The following is a 15,877-nucleotide window of genomic DNA, read 5'->3' as shown; positions in this document are numbered from 1 at the left end:
CCAAAGGTCGCAAAGCATTGGAATAAAGTTTTGTGTGTATATTGGATAAGTAACAGATAAAGTCACTTTCTGAAGATTGGTCTCAGGGGAGGGAAGAAATAGCCAGTAAACCAACCAACAGCCTCCCTCAATCAAGAGGGAACTAGAAATAGTCTCCATCCATACTCTGTTTACATACTATGATGTTGGTAAATAATAACTCCTCCCAGAATAATTCAAGTAAGTGGAGCTTTCTATCTCCTCTAAATAAGATTTTTATATTTTTAGTTTATATGTTGCTTTAAATTGAGGAAAAACATAGGCATGCTGAGTTTACAACGCATCTTCATGGTCTGCAAATCTCTGTAAAGAAATACATTGGGAAAATGAGTAGTCAATAGGCACACTCTATATAGTTGAGATTAATAGGATCTTCCTTGAATGGCCTACACCTTAAAACACGCACTGTATTAGAATGAAAATTGGTAGCTTTCAAATCCATCAAACTCCGACATCAGTGTCAAAGCCCTTGTATTCCAACAAACCTGTGAAAGAAATGGAGCCCAGTATGGAGTTATGCAAGCTCTTGGCAGTGGTAAATTTTATGAGAGGCAACCATATATGTTATATTCATAGGTTACATATTTTGGCGATACCTGATTGGTCGGTCTAAGCATTTCATCTTTATTATGCATGGACAGACCCTGGCAGATGAGCTTGGAAGTAAGATTTTTTTGTTGTTGAAACTCGAGAAGTGTTTTGATTGGCATCTAAGACTGCTTTCTGTACACAAAGCCACTGAAGATGGCCTAGAATAAGAATGACTGATTACAGAAAAGAAAATTAAAATATATACTTTTGTGTTCGTATTCATTTTTAACTCAATGCTGCATGGGAGAGCATCAGGAGTGCTGCTAAATCAGAAATCATGCCTCTCTATCTGTAAAAAGAGAATAAAAACCTGTGTTGCTCTTTCTTGAACTGTCAGAGTAATAATAGTCTGTGAGCAGCAGACTGAAATAATTTTTCTATCAATTCAGTTCTCCAGACAGCAGCTGATAAGTAAAAGTATGTAATTCTGTGCCTTTAAAGAACTGCTATAATCTTCCTAGGCTGTTTATTTTTAATATATATTTGCTAGCCTCTGTCTGATTAGTCTCAGACCTCACACTGACTCAACAAAGACTGTTCTGAGAGAAAGGCCATGCCATGTGGTTTCTGTGAGTCTGGTGCTCAAGTGTCTTCATTTGTGAAATGCCAAGGATATATTTACAAATAGCAGAATTCTACAGTACTGATTTCAAATAAGCTACAATGAAGGTTGCTTTAGCTGGAATGCCTCTGTGAACACATAGGGTCAAAAGGAGCAGGTTCTGGGGAAGTTGGGGGTAAAGGGAAGCTGATACCAAGGAGCTCAAGAAAGAAGAAAATGTTTTCAAACTGATTGTGGTAGCGATTGTATCATACTGTTTGATATGATTGCAATATGGAATGGAACGATAGCTTTAAGAGCTCCCAATCAAACGGTTTTGGGGTAAAAATATATATAAATTCTCTCTCTCGATATATATATATATTATATTTATAAATATATTTATTGTATTATATATAACATAGTATAATATCATTATAAATCTATTATAATTATATAAGTAATGATATAATTATATAATTAATAATGTAATGTATTTCTATGTCAGCCTCTGGGTCTGGCAGTCATTCTAGGCGGCAAAAGCCAAAGCCAGTGTGCAAGATGTAAAAAGAAACAAACAGTGGCCATAGTTGGCAAAAGCATGCTGGACATCAGTAGAGGAGCTTGAAGCAAGGAAAAAAGGGATGCTACAAAGTTTAGAAGTCGGCCCGCCAAATCACTCCTTCTTTACTGAAGCAGCAGAAATTAAGGGCTTGTTCAAATTCCCTCATTTTCTCTGATGTTCCTAACTAGATCCTGCTGTGGCCCTCTTTTGTTTTCCCTTTCTTTGGCACCTTTTGTCATTGCTCTCCAAGATCTCCTTGCCTCTGTACTGTCCCACCTTGCCTCCTCCATGATCCTACATCAGGTTTCTTAGGCTTTATAAATTTTTACAGAAACAGACAGTCTCATCTGTTGCCCAAGGAGCAGCTGATATATTTGAACCAATGACTTTGCAATTAGCAGTCTAACACTTATCTGACAGCGCTCCCAAAGCCTCCTGAAACAGTCATTAATTTATTGTACTGATACCAAAGGCTCAATAGAAAGTGAATGCTTAGAAAATAGTGATGGCAACATATGTACAAATATGCTTGATACAATTGATTGTTATAAGAGCTGTAAGAGCCCCCAATAAAATGATCTTTTAATTAAAAAAATTATTGTAGAAGATCTCCAAAAATTTTGTGGGAAAATGTGATTAAAATATAATGGATATTAGGCTGGATCTGGTTTTCAACATTTTATGTGTTTGTTTTGTTTGTTTTTTATTCTTATTGAGGCTTAGCTCAGATGTGTTATGTCACTGGGGCCACCCTCTTGAATTTTTTGTTATATATATGTGTCTATTTTTCAGTATATTAAACCCAGGAATGATGAACTTATAGGGAAAGGAAGTAGAATAAGGGTTTCTGGGGGAGAACAGTAGTGATGGCGGTGGGGAGGTGTAAAGGGGAGCGGATAGCAAGGAGTTCAAGAAGGAAGAGAATGTTTTCGAAATGACTGTGGTAGCAATTGTACAAAACTGCTTGATGTGATTCAACTATGGAATGATTTGATACCTTTATTAACTCCCAGTGAAATGGTTTTGGGGAAAAAATACACACGCACGTGCACACACACACACACACACACACTTGTGTAAAGGAATCTTCCCACAAAGTTGTGAGGCCCCACCATGTATCTCTTCTTCGACAGGTTGTATGTTCGACATCATTTAAATTGCAGAGCTCATTAAAATAAAATGTGTTAACACTTACAAGGCCTCTGTATGTTCTATGAAAGAGCATTTAAACAGCACAGAAAGAATTACAGAATACGACTGAAGGAATAGGTGTCACACGAGATATTACTAACATACCATGTGGGTATAGAAGAGGAAGATAGGCATCATGGACATGTCGGGGAAATCGTGAAGAAAAGTCACTGAAACATGAGTAAAGCCGTATGCAAGGAAGGGGGGTCTGGAGGTAGGCCTAGTGGGCACTTTAGACAAGTGAAATAATCATTAAGTACATTAAGTATATAGATATTATGGAAACGATAACTTGCTGCCATATCATGTAGTGCTTAAGTAAAAACTGAAGCACTTAGCATATGATCTTTAGGCAAGCGGTATCTTGGCATTTTTAAATAGTTGAGGAACATAATTAAAGTAATATTGGGGCAGAGGTGCAGTCCCAAATCAAAGATAACTATAGAGTTTTACATTTGATTGGCTGAGAGGAGAGTTGGTTTATAAAATAAATTTATTCAAATCAGGAAAAGGTACGGTATTCATGGAAGAAGTTGAATTATTTTAGGGGCAAGTTAACCTGAGGGTGTTGGCAGAGCATCAAGGTCAAGATGTCCACAAGATGCTTGGAAATATGGATACCGATTTTCTTGGCAAAATGATTGTTAGAGAAAGTTTTGGATATTGTGTGGAAATTATTAGAGGCATTATAAAGAAACAAGATCCAAACCAGAAGTTTGAAAATACCTCCACGGAGGGGCCAAAAGTATCGTTGCCAAAGAAAATGCCCTCCGGGACCGCTAGTAGGACACAGTTGTCCTAGCAGCAAAGGAAGAGAGAAGGATTAAGAACTCGGGAAAGGTGGGCAGACACTAAAATTGGCATACACGACAGTGGAATAAAAAGAAAAAGATGAGGACCGATGACTTTGTCTGCTGGGGACTTCCTACTCATATTTAAAGAGCCCGAGGGTAGATGCTAAACTGGTGGCATGTATGCTAATTGCGGTGGCATGTATGGGGCCAGGTACTGAAAACACAGTAACACAGAGAACACTGCCTTAAGAAGCTCCCACACGTTTTGGGAAAACCTACATGTAAACGATGTGAAATCATCACAGTGCCGTATGATGGGGGTTTTTCAAAATATTCCTGGAAAACTTCCATTGTCTTTTAATTCCATTGTCCCACAAACTTTTTGAAGACCCCTCGTCTGTGCTTTAATTGTGACAGAAATATTGTAGTTCTGTAGCTCAAGAGTGAGAGTAACATTCTCAACCTCTCTCCTCTGTGTGACCAGAAAATGGACGACAGGCATACCTCGCTTTGTTGCACTTTGCAGATAGTGTGTATGTGTTTGTTTTTTAACAAATGCAAGGTTTCTGCCCACACTAATTTCACACCATATTTCCAGCAGTATATGCTCAATTCATGTCCCTGTGTCACCGTTCGGTCTATCTCCCAGTATTTCCAACTTTTTCTTAATGCACATTCATAGACTACAAAGCAAAAAAACAATGTAATTGCTAGTGAGTTGATACCACCAACTCATAGCAACCCTCTAGGACAGGGTAGAACTGCCCCTCTGGGTTTCTGCGACTGGCCACTTGATGGGAGTAGCAAGACTACAACATTGCTCTTATACGTACTGGGAAACCAAAAACCTGTATGGCTCATTTGACCACAATATTCACGTTACTGTGAAGGTCTTGGGCCAAGCCTGCCATGTCTCTGAGGTATGCCTGTATTCTTTCCACCAGTTTGGTGCTTCAAGGGACCTTTGTAGTTCTGCTCAGAGGCTGTTGTGAGTCTATCATCTATGAGTTTTACGAAGAGTGAAAAATCAAAAAACATTCCATTTCTACATGCCTGGATTCACTCCCAGTAAAATGTGCGTAAACACACCTCTGTGATTTGTGCAAGTCCTCTAAGCCGTAGACCTGTCTCAGTCTCATTAGGGATCCTTTCAAAGGACTGTTCTAGGCCAAACCATTGTTTCGAGGGAACTTGTGAGGCAGTTAAGTTTAAGGAACAGAGAGGTCAGCTCAGAAAGTTATATGAACAATTTTGGAGGGTTTCCATGGAATAATCTTGATAGATGCTAATCTAAGGACACAGGATAGGATCATGAGAGCTTATTATAAGGAAGTTTTAAGAAAGTAGAAAGCTGCATTGATGGGGAGGAGGGGAGCAAGAGGTAACCGATCACAATGATTGATGCATAATCTCCCACCCCCACCCCACCCCAGGGGGATGAACAACAGAAGAGTGAGTGAAGGGACACAGCGTAAGATATGAAAACAATCATTTATAATTTATCAAGGGGTCATGAGGGTGGGGGGAAGGAAAAAAAGAGGAGCTGATACCAAGGTCTCAAATAGAAAGTAAATGTTTAGAAAATGATTATGGCAACACATGCAAAATATGTTTGATTCAGTTCGTGTGTAGAATGGTGTAAGAGCTGTAAGAATCCCCAATACAATGTTTTAGGTTTTTTTAAACTGCATCGATGAGCAAAAGGCCAGTAAAGTACTAAGGATTATTATTATTATTATGCATTATGACAATATACATACTCGTTCTTCAAGGGTAGCAAGGGCAGTCCAACGAGAACTTCATTGGGAAACCGTATCTCAGCCACCTGACAGCCCGGATCTTGCTCCTTCAGACTGTTTTTGTGCTCCAGATTCAAAGAACACAGAAAAGGAGTGCTGTTTGAGTTCCTTGAGGATGCTAAAACTGCCAATTTGCTGTGGTGTAAATTGAAGAGTGCAATATTCTTTAAGGAACGAAAGGGTTTGAGAAGTGGAAACTGCCTTCAGAAGTACATAGTCCTAGATAAGAGCATGCGTCGGAAACAAGAGCTTCACATTCTGATTTTTTGTTTAACAAAATGTACTATGCTTTTGTAGTAATACCTTCTTAGTTATCCTTATCTATATTTCCAGACTTTATTATCAATGAAGGTAATAAGGTCCATATATTTACAATCCACTTTGTTAATAATTGCCCATCAGTTTTACTGACTTTGCCATTACTGATTGCAATGATTATTGTACAACTCTTCTTCTTTTAAAAAAATCATTTTATTGGGGGCTCATACAACTCTTATAACAATCCATATGCACACCAATTGTGTAAAGCACATTTTTATATCCATTGTCCTCATCATTCTCAAAATATTACTCTCCACTTAAGCCCTTGGTATCAGCTCCTCATTTTCCCCCTCCCCCACCCCCTCCCTCATGAACCCTTGATAATTTATAAATTATTATTATTTTGTCATGTACAACTCTTCTTGATGTGATTGAAGTAGTAACTTGTATGATGTGTGAATTAAATGCCAATAAAAGCAGTTCAAAAATTATACAATAAAATAAAAAAGAAAGGGCCACCAACAAAAGGTAAGCTTTGGAAGAAAAGGAAACAGAGAAAAGCAGCACAGGCGTGAAAGCCACACTTCAAATATAAATAAGCCACTCCACAGCTACTTAATTACATATAACTTGCTTCTCCTCTTTCAACCAATCTGACATTGTAGGCTTTGCTCACTGTGAGTCAATGTCAAAGAATTTCTAAGAAATAGATAGATGTCAAACTTGGCTTCTTTGGCTCCGAGTAAATGTTGATATATAGTTCTCGACATTAAAAACAATGCATAAGAGAAGCATTCTGGAGAAATCAAACCAGCAAAGAGAATGAATGTCTTTTGGTTTTAAGAAACGAACACTGCAATCAGGAAAACTAAATTTGAAAAACCAGAGAAACTTGGGAGCCCCAGATGCCTCGTTTTACATATCAACAAGCTAACAGTGTAAATCCGAAGGTCTGATTTACTCTATGAGAACCAGCAAGGAACATAAAATGATGATACACACTAAAGGGGGGGAGGGGACTATAGATGAGGGAAAATATCTTGACAGCAAAATACAACCTGCTTTTCCCCAGGCCTCTCCACCTCACATATGGCAACACCCAGATTTTGCTGACTCCTATCTCTAAATACGCATACAGAACTTCTTTGACCTGTTAGGGATTCTGAAAGTTCGTAGGGGGCATTTTGCAAACAAAAACAAAATAATCCTTTCCTGCTACCTCCATTTGTGGTAGTGTCCATTTCCATTCCTGCTGTTTCCTCCAGCAGGACTTCACAATGCCAGAGTTTGACAGCCATCAATGGCGAAGGAGGGCAGGAAGCCTCTCATCTTTGAGTGTGCTACTCCACTCAAGTACCAAGCAGGACTCTTAACACCTCAAAGGCTTTAGACATTCTTTAGAGAAACAGCTTTCAGTTTTCAATTATAGCCCTTCTGATATCTATGAGAGCCCCGTGGCATCATGGTTATGCATTGGGCTGCTGATCACAGGTCAGCAATTCAAAATCACCTGAGGCTCCTTGGGGAAAAGATGAGGCTTTCTACTCCTGTAAAGAGTGACAGCCCCCCCCCCAAAAAAAAAGAGTGACAGTCTTGCAAAATTGGAACCAAATTAAAGTGACCTATTGCAGGGCATACATGAACTACCAAATATAATAAAGGAAACACAGGAGAAGACAAAATGAATGACTGGGACTTATTAAAAATATAAAATGTATGCTCATCAAAAGATTAGGGGGGCAATCTCTAGCAATGACACAAGGGACACAGGACGAATTCCTAAAATCTACAGAATTCTGCAACATTTAAATAAGAAAAAAATAATCCAATGAGAAGGTGGACAAAGGACATGAATAGACAAGTCATAATGCTTACCATCATTGGCCATCTAGAGATGCAAATCAGAGCAATGATTAGCTATCCCCTTACACCCATAATGAAGGCCCACTTTTAAACAAACAAAATGGACAACAACAAATGCTGGAGAGAGAAGAAATTAGAAATCTTATACACTGCTGGTGGGCTTAATATGTACAACCATTGTGAAAAGTGGTCTGGCGATATCTAAATAATGAGAAATAGAAATACTGTACAACCTAGTAATATCTTTGCTGGGTGTATACCCCAAAGAGATAAGAGACAACATGAAAAGACACATGCTCTTCTGTGTTCACTGCAACTCAGTTTACAATAGCAAGAAGCTGGAAAAGCTCAAATGGCCCGTCAGTAGACTGGATGAAGAAACTCCGGTATACATACGCCATGACAGTGCATCCCTAGAAAACAGCAATGAAATACCTCACAAGACGAAGGCACCTGGCAACCTTTATGCTGAGTGAAGTCGGTCAATCACAAAACAACAAATGTTGTATGAGTTCAGTACTATTAAAGATAAAAACCAAGATTTAGGCAGGCTTCTGCTTCTAGGCCATATAACTGCCTAATCTGGTTGCTAATCAACAAGGTAGAGAGCCTACCTAGCGTCCATGAACCATGTATCACCCCCTCTAGATGTACAGCTAAAAAAACACACTTCCACAGAGGAGACCTCACCTCGGCTGTGATCGCTTTATCAACATGTAGGAGATGTGGGAGGGAGAAGATCAGTTGCTGCCATACCAACAAAAAGAGAGAGAGTTACAGTCTCATAAACCCACCGGAGTAATTCTATCCTGCCCTTCCTATGAATTGGCATCAAACGGCTGCCAGTGAAGGGCTTTGTTTTGTTTTTTGAAATCTCTAGAGTTTGGCCTCAAGGCTGTGACTGATAGTGCTTAGTAATCAGTATCATTCTCCCTGTTTGATGACCCAGATCGGTTGGGGTTTTATGTCTATTTTATTATTCGTAGGGCAAACTAGTCATTCATTCTCAGCTGTTAATTTCTTTCTCCCCTGTGGTGGAGTTTTTTCCCCCCTGAGGTTCTTTAATCTCTTAGATGGACAGACTTTTATTCTAGTCCACCTCAGACATGCCCTGTCTGAAGCACAATACATGTTATGCTTTGACCCCTATAATCATAAAAAATGTCAGACATAGAAAGTAATCATGATAATAATTTGAAATGGCATTATTTTAAAAAAACTAAAGGTCATGGAGACAATTGAAGTAATATTTCTCTATACAATATAATTATAAAGCCAAATTTGTATATTTTGCTCATGCAAGAGTCAAAGCCAGAAAAAAAAAAGTTCAAATTCTAGCAGGTTTGTGTGTTAGGTGCCATCTGTAAACATATGTTGCACTAAGCAAGGAGCACTGTCCTTGCTGACTTTCAGGATCAGTGTGAATCAGAACCATCACTGCATACTTCCTGGTAAGGATCAGTATGAATCCAATTCCCACCTGGAAATGGATTCAGTCATCACCTTCCCGTTTCTCCATTCTCATCACCAGCTGCCCAATAGGCACTATCTCTCAGAGCTGGGTCACAAATTACATGTGTTCCGGTAGCATTTTTCTGACCTAGTCATTTTGAGCTAAGTCAGAGCGCACACAAGTCAAAAGAACATTGTCCTTCAGACTATCAAATAGGCAGAAGCCAGACCAGGCTGGTTAAGACTCCTTAATTCCTTAGAATGACTCAGAGTCCATAGAGAATATCTGTATTTACAGCGACCCATTTATTATAAGCGGAAATATGTATGAATGAAAAGTCACACCGGGCGAAATCTGGGAAGGATCTGGGTGGTAGCATAGTGGGTTGTTTGGGGGGTGCTGGTAAAACTGCAAAGATCACACCAGCTGCTTCATGGGGAAAAGATGAGTTAGGGTCTTAGAACCCCAATGGGGTATTTCTACTCTGCCCTATACCAGCGGTTCTCAACCTGTGGGTTGCGTCCTTTTGGGGGTCGAATGACTCTTTCACAGGTCGCCCAAGACCATCGGAAAACACATATTTCTGATGGTCTTAGGAACCGAGACACCGCTCCTCTATCCATCTCCAGGCGGGTCCGCCCCCATGCAGATACGCTTGCATACAAGTACCCGGCGTGAAGACTGTTACCCATGCTACACCATGCTTCGAGACAAAATTTCACTTATTTGTCATTAGAAATAAATATTTCACAATATATAATAACATTGTTTTTGTGATTAATCCCTGTGCTTTCATTATGCTCAATTTGTAACAATGAAAATACACCCTGCCTATCAGATGTTTACATGACGATTCATAGCAGTAGCAAAATTACTGTTATGAAGTAGCAACGAAACAATTTCATGCTTGGGGGTCACCACAACATGAGGAACTGTATTAAAGGGTCGCAGCACTAGGAAGGTTGAGAACCACTGGTATAAGGTCTCTGTGAATGAGAATTGACTCTCTGGCAGTAATACCAGCATCTCCTGAGGCACTATCTACTTCGCTACTAGGTTCAATAATCTGTTCAATAGCTACACAGAACTTATAGCGAGTGTTCATGATTATGGAGTTTATAAGGAGTGGAACAGATTACAAATCAGGACCAGAAAGGACTCAGGTTACAGGGCAGCCTCTTCTCAGCAGTGCCCTCAGGCATGCTGAGGCATGCCCTCAGCCTCTTGGCCCAGTTGCCTTGAGGCCTCTACTTTGCTTAGGCAAGTGTCATACAGCTCCTGTAGCTCTGCCAGTAAATACCTGTGGCACCCTATTACACTAGAAACCTTAGCAGGAAAGCAGTCGCCTCTAACTCCACCTGCTGCTTACAGACACCCCATTTTGCCAGCAAGCCTTGTGATCTCTTGGTCAGGCTACCTCAGTTTGGTGGTTTCTCTACTACTGCTCCTTAACATCTCTCAACATCTCTTGTGTGACACTTCTGTCTCCTGGCTCAAGGAGATACTCAGCACAAGAACCCCAGCTATAAAAGCCACATTGCACATCTCAGCTTTGTTTCTTGGTGGCGGTTGGATGATGAGATCTCCCTTTCTGCCTCTGGGATGGCTCATTGTAAGCCTAGTGGCATGACCCAAACTGACCAATTCCCATTTTAGGATTTCATACAGCTTATCCACAGAGTATGGCATGCCACAAGTATGGCATGAACCTTCTTACATTATTATCAAACTGTCCAATCCCCTTGGTAGGCCATAAACACCTCATAGTTACATAGCCCAACTATCGTTCAGAAACAAAGAAAGTGATCAAATCCAATTCTTTGTCTCACTTCATTTTCCCCCCTAACCACTCACATTGGTCATTTAAGAAGTTATTTGGTTGGTTGTTATTTCTTTGGTTTTGTTTGTTTGTTTTTTAATGATTCAACAGCTCCCATTTCCTTGTCATCTTCAAATCAGATCCCTTTTGTAAGAGGGTTTGATTTTGGGGTGGTGGGGTGATACACTTTAAAATCATTAAAATATAGTTGCATTAATCTTGGGATTTCGATTATTTATAGTTGAATGGCCTCCTTTTGTTGATAAATACATCATATTGTCCCTGTAGTGATGGTTGCTTTGCTTTTATTGTGCTACAGTGGAGTCTTCCTGGTATTTGGTTTATTTCCATCTGCAGTTTTGATCCCCTGTAGAGATGTAATATTCGAAAGAGGAGCCCCGTGGCACAGTAGTTTACAGCACCTGGCTGCTATCCAAACAGCTGGTGGTTTGAATCCACCACCTGCTCAGCAGGAGACAGACGTGACAGTCCACGTTTGTCAAGATTACAGCCCTAGAAACCCTGTGGGGCAGTTGTACCCTGTCCTACAGGGTCACCATGCGTCAGAATCGACTGGATCGAAGTGGATTTTTGTATTTTTAATTCTGCAAAACTGGCAGGACAGAGTAAGAGGAGGACCAGATACTGTAAGCCCATGTCTGTACATGTAAAATGGTTTCTTCTTGTATAATCAAATCAGCTAGGCCCTTTCTCTGCTACTTGTTTTCTGCTCTGCTGCTTTTTTTTTTTTTTTACATATTGGTTACAATGATGGGGTGCGCCAGGTGCAGTGTGATGACCTTATTTTGTAAGCAGTCTAGCAACCTCCAGTAGGGTGAATGTTGGAGAGTGAGCAGTTTTATAAAGGAGACTCACAACTTACAAATGACTGTTTTAAAACCTATGGAATATAGTTTTTGTTAGAGAGCATTGTTTTGTAGTGTTATAATCTCCAACTCACCCATTAAACCTCATTTAGTCTCTAGCATATCCATTGTCATTTTCAAAGAAAACATAGTTAAGGGCAAAGGAATATGAACAAACTAACAAAAACAAATCCATAAAGGCATGACATTCATCTGCATAATATTTATTGCTAACAGACTAGGTGCTAGGGCCTGCAAGGGCCAAGGTGGATAAAGCCTTGTTCTTGCCTTCAAGAACTCTGACTCTCATGGGAAAGACAGATATATACACGATACAAATGTTACGATATTGTGCACAAAGTATTGAAAGACTGGCTCACTACCTAGAGAATTCAAGAATGATTTCTCAATGAGTGCCTTTTGAGCTGTGCCTTGAAGGATGAGTTGTAGTTTGGAGGTGAAGAGCAGGAATCTTCTGGGGTATTTCAGATTGGGATAATGGCAAATACCTGAGACAGAGCACGGACATATAATGAAAAGGCCATTGTAACAGCTGCCAGCAGAAAATTTAAGATAAATAGAGGATTACATGTTTATGCATATACACACAAACAAGAAGGACTGAGATTGGTGATAATAAAGTGGGGGGACAGCTGCATATGTACAAGATGCATTAACAAAGGGGCTGCCATAGTGGTTGAAGCACAGGAGGGGGTAGTGTTGCCTTCTGTTGTGCACAGGGTTGCGATGGGTTGGCACAGACTCAGTGGCACCTAACAGCAACAGCAGATGTCTGGAATGGAAGCCTTGGTGTCACCAGGAAGGCAGTATCAAATGAGCAAGAGAGGAAGGCCAATGATGGCACATTAGAGTATTGCACTTTTTAAGGGGCAGTTAGAAGAATTGGTAAGAGTCCTGTGTGATGAAAGGGTCAAAAAGGGAGGAAGAGGGCTAGGGAAAAAGAACCATCTGAAAGACTGAAGATAGAATTTCATAATTGAGGGAATAATTAGTATTGTCACTTCCTATAAAAAGTAGCATGATGATTCTAATAGACTAATGGGTGTTTCAAATGGACCTTTGCTAGAGCAATTTTAGGAGAATAGTGAGAACCAGGAACTAAGTTCTAATAGGTTTGAGAATGTCTTTTGTATCTCTACTTTGAATGTGGAGATTTGAAGCAAAGAAAGAAAACAATGGCATAATAAAATAGAGCCCTTCTAAAGAGTCTGACTCCAAACTAGTATTTCCCAAAGTAGGTGATCCTGCCCCCTGGGGAGGCACTGGAAGGATCCAAAGGGGATGGAAAAACAGATACCTATACTTTATCCTGGATTATGGTGTATAGCACAACATTTTTCAATTACCAGTGGTACACTGAGTATTTTCCCCCCGACAATGGAGCAGTAGGCAGAATAAGCTTTTCAACTTCTGCTGTAATAGACACTTTTAAAGATCTTAAAGAGAGTAGTTGTTCATTCATTTTAATACTTAATTTTGCTTCCAAACATGAGCTCCCCTGGGATTAAGTCACATTTATTGAACTTGGTGGCACAATGGTTAAGCACTTGGCTGCTGGCAGTAAAGGTCACAGGCTGCTCTGTGGGAGGTGGCAGTCTGAGTCAGAAAGATTTATGGCCTATGGGGAGATTCTGTACTCTGTCATTATGTGCTGGAAAGGACTTGGGGGCAATAGTGAGTTTAGACTATGTAACGTGGCTAAAGGATCTTAGCATGCCTAGTGCTTCACAGTTAGCAGAGCACCGTATCATTTGTTGTGTAGCATGAAATTCATAACCATCTAATGAGAAGTTTTCCTTTCATATGTTAAAATAAAGAATAGTATTTGTGACTCGTACAGAAAAGGACAAGATTGGGGGTGGGGAGAAGGGGAAGGAAGTATATACAAGAAGGGGACAGCCTTCTGAAAATCTTTATATATTTTAGAACTGACTGATGTCTAAGTGGTGAAAGTCAGGAATAGGTGAGTTGTTTTATCTGTATACCTTTTGAGAGGAAATTGGGTGGTAAGACAGAGACAAATCAATTCATCTTTATGTCAGCAACACAGTGGTCTCCGCAACTTAAGTTAGTTTAGTTAGCTCTTGGAAATAACCAGAGGGTGAATACCAAAAAACTTGGAGAAGGGATCCACATTCAATTAGTAGCTAAAAATAGGACAGTTAGTAAGATGATCTGAGGAAAAAGAGTAGGCCAGTAGCTAAAGGCCATCTTGGAGAAAAACAACATCGATAGCACTATATCTCAGCTGAGGCTACCCTTTGGAATCACTTGAGGAACTTCTGAAATACATTCATGTATGCTTCCTCTCTGCACCAATTAAATCGGAATCTATGGGGTTTGATCCTGAAAAGTAGTATGTTTTAGAAGTTATTCGGGCAATTTTCGTGCACCACAGCCATTGAGAAGCACCAATTTATGGGTCTGGCTTGGAAACTAGAGCCCATGAGAGCCTGGGGGAGCTGGTTATGGAACTGTGGGCAGAAAAAAAAAGAAAGTGTGGTATCACAAAAGCCTAGGACCTAATCCCAGGTCTTTCCAAAGTAGAGTGCGCTCATTAACATAAAATAGAGTGGCAAGTATCAATAAAGTAAGAATTGGAAAGGATCCACTGGATTTAACTAGTACGCATTCATTGTGGACCTTCGCAAGAGCAGTCAGGGCGGTGTGTAAAGTCACACCAGATTCCATTGAGTTGTAATAATGCTACTACTTTTTAAGACTGCAGAATTTAGTGTCCTTTATCACTTCACATGAATCTGAAAATGGAAAAATGTACTGGTATTTGATACATAGTTGGTTTGGTTTAAGTTTTATTTTATTTCTTAATGGAAATGTACTTTTACTTTTGGAGCAGAGAGATACATGTATTGATTAATAAGATCTAGGCCTGCAGTAAGGCATCTAGAACCAGAAGATTGCTATGCAGTCTACACTTGAGGACATTTGCAGACCGTTTATGCCCTAGTTATATGCAAAATTGTTCTAAGCAAGACCTGATGGTGCTTTCTCTAATAATTTCAATTACTTTTTCTTGTCTCTTCTATAATATGCTGATGCTCTGCTGCACATTTCTTCAATGATGACTTGTGCAGAACAATAGGTTATACGGTTTTTTCAATGGATTTGTATGAGAATATTAATTTAGCAATGTTTCTCTCAATATATTGGAAGATGGGGTAAATTAGGACGAGCAATGATTTTGCCACAGTAAATTTCTCTGGGTAGTTTTAGTTCCATGCCCCACATTTCACAGACATGTTAATGACAGTAGCTAAATTCACACACCTAGCTGCTTATTTACAAACTTTGAATTTAGGGATACATGGTGATGTCAGATGTGTGGTACAAGTTGCAACATCAAAACTTGACAAGGTACTCATCAGATTGTCCTAAGGATCTTAAATTTTCTAGAGAATGAAATGCTTTTGTGACTAAAAAGAAACAATTGTTTATTTTAAGTGATGGTCATGATTATGGGCTCATCATTCTCTTATGGGCTCAGTAGTATATTATTAAGGATTTTCCTCTACAGGGATAAGAAATTTATTTCTGCATCCCTTACTAGCACAATTCTATATACTGCTCCAAAGAAAACAAGCAACCAGATTCACCTAGAAGTGAAGGGACTCTACTCCACACACACACACACACACACACACACACACACAAATTTTTATTAAACTTGGAGCACACCTCCCCTTAAAATTTGAACCTTACTCAAATCTCCTAAAGATATATAGTTCCTTTTCTTGTGTGCATTAAAATAAGAAGAGTAAAGAGCAGAAGAATGCAAGAAGGAAGAGACCAGAAAAGCAAATAATTGACAAGGTACCCTTTTTGAGATTCAAGTTCCATTATTCATTGCTAGCTTGGTGGGTTACATATTGGGCCACTAACTGTGAGGTTGGTGTTTCATACCCACCAGCTACTCCCTGGGAGAAAGATGAGGCTTTCTGCTCTCTTAAAGCAGGGGTCCTCAAACTTTTTAAACAGGGGGCCAGTTCACTGTCCCTCAGACCCATTGGAGGGCCGGACTATAGTTTAAAAAAAAAAAACTATGAACAAATTCCT

At 39.6% G+C, this 15,877-nt stretch overlaps 1 protein-coding gene across 2 annotated transcripts in view; it reads left to right on the top strand.

Moving 5' to 3' along the window:
- The window catches only part of DIAPH2 (diaphanous related formin 2), a 982,643-nt gene that overhangs the window by 793,170 nt on the left and 173,596 nt on the right, over nt 1-15,877 (top strand). The window lies entirely within an intron of this gene.

The sequence above is a fragment of the Echinops telfairi genome, unplaced genomic scaffold, assembly GCF_000313985.2.
Source record: "Echinops telfairi isolate 266 unplaced genomic scaffold, ASM31398v2 ScPeMD7_44;HRSCAF=162, whole genome shotgun sequence".
NCBI lineage: Eukaryota > Metazoa > Chordata > Mammalia > Afrosoricida > Tenrecidae > Echinops > Echinops telfairi.
This window is presented reverse-complemented; position numbering and strand designations above follow the sequence as displayed.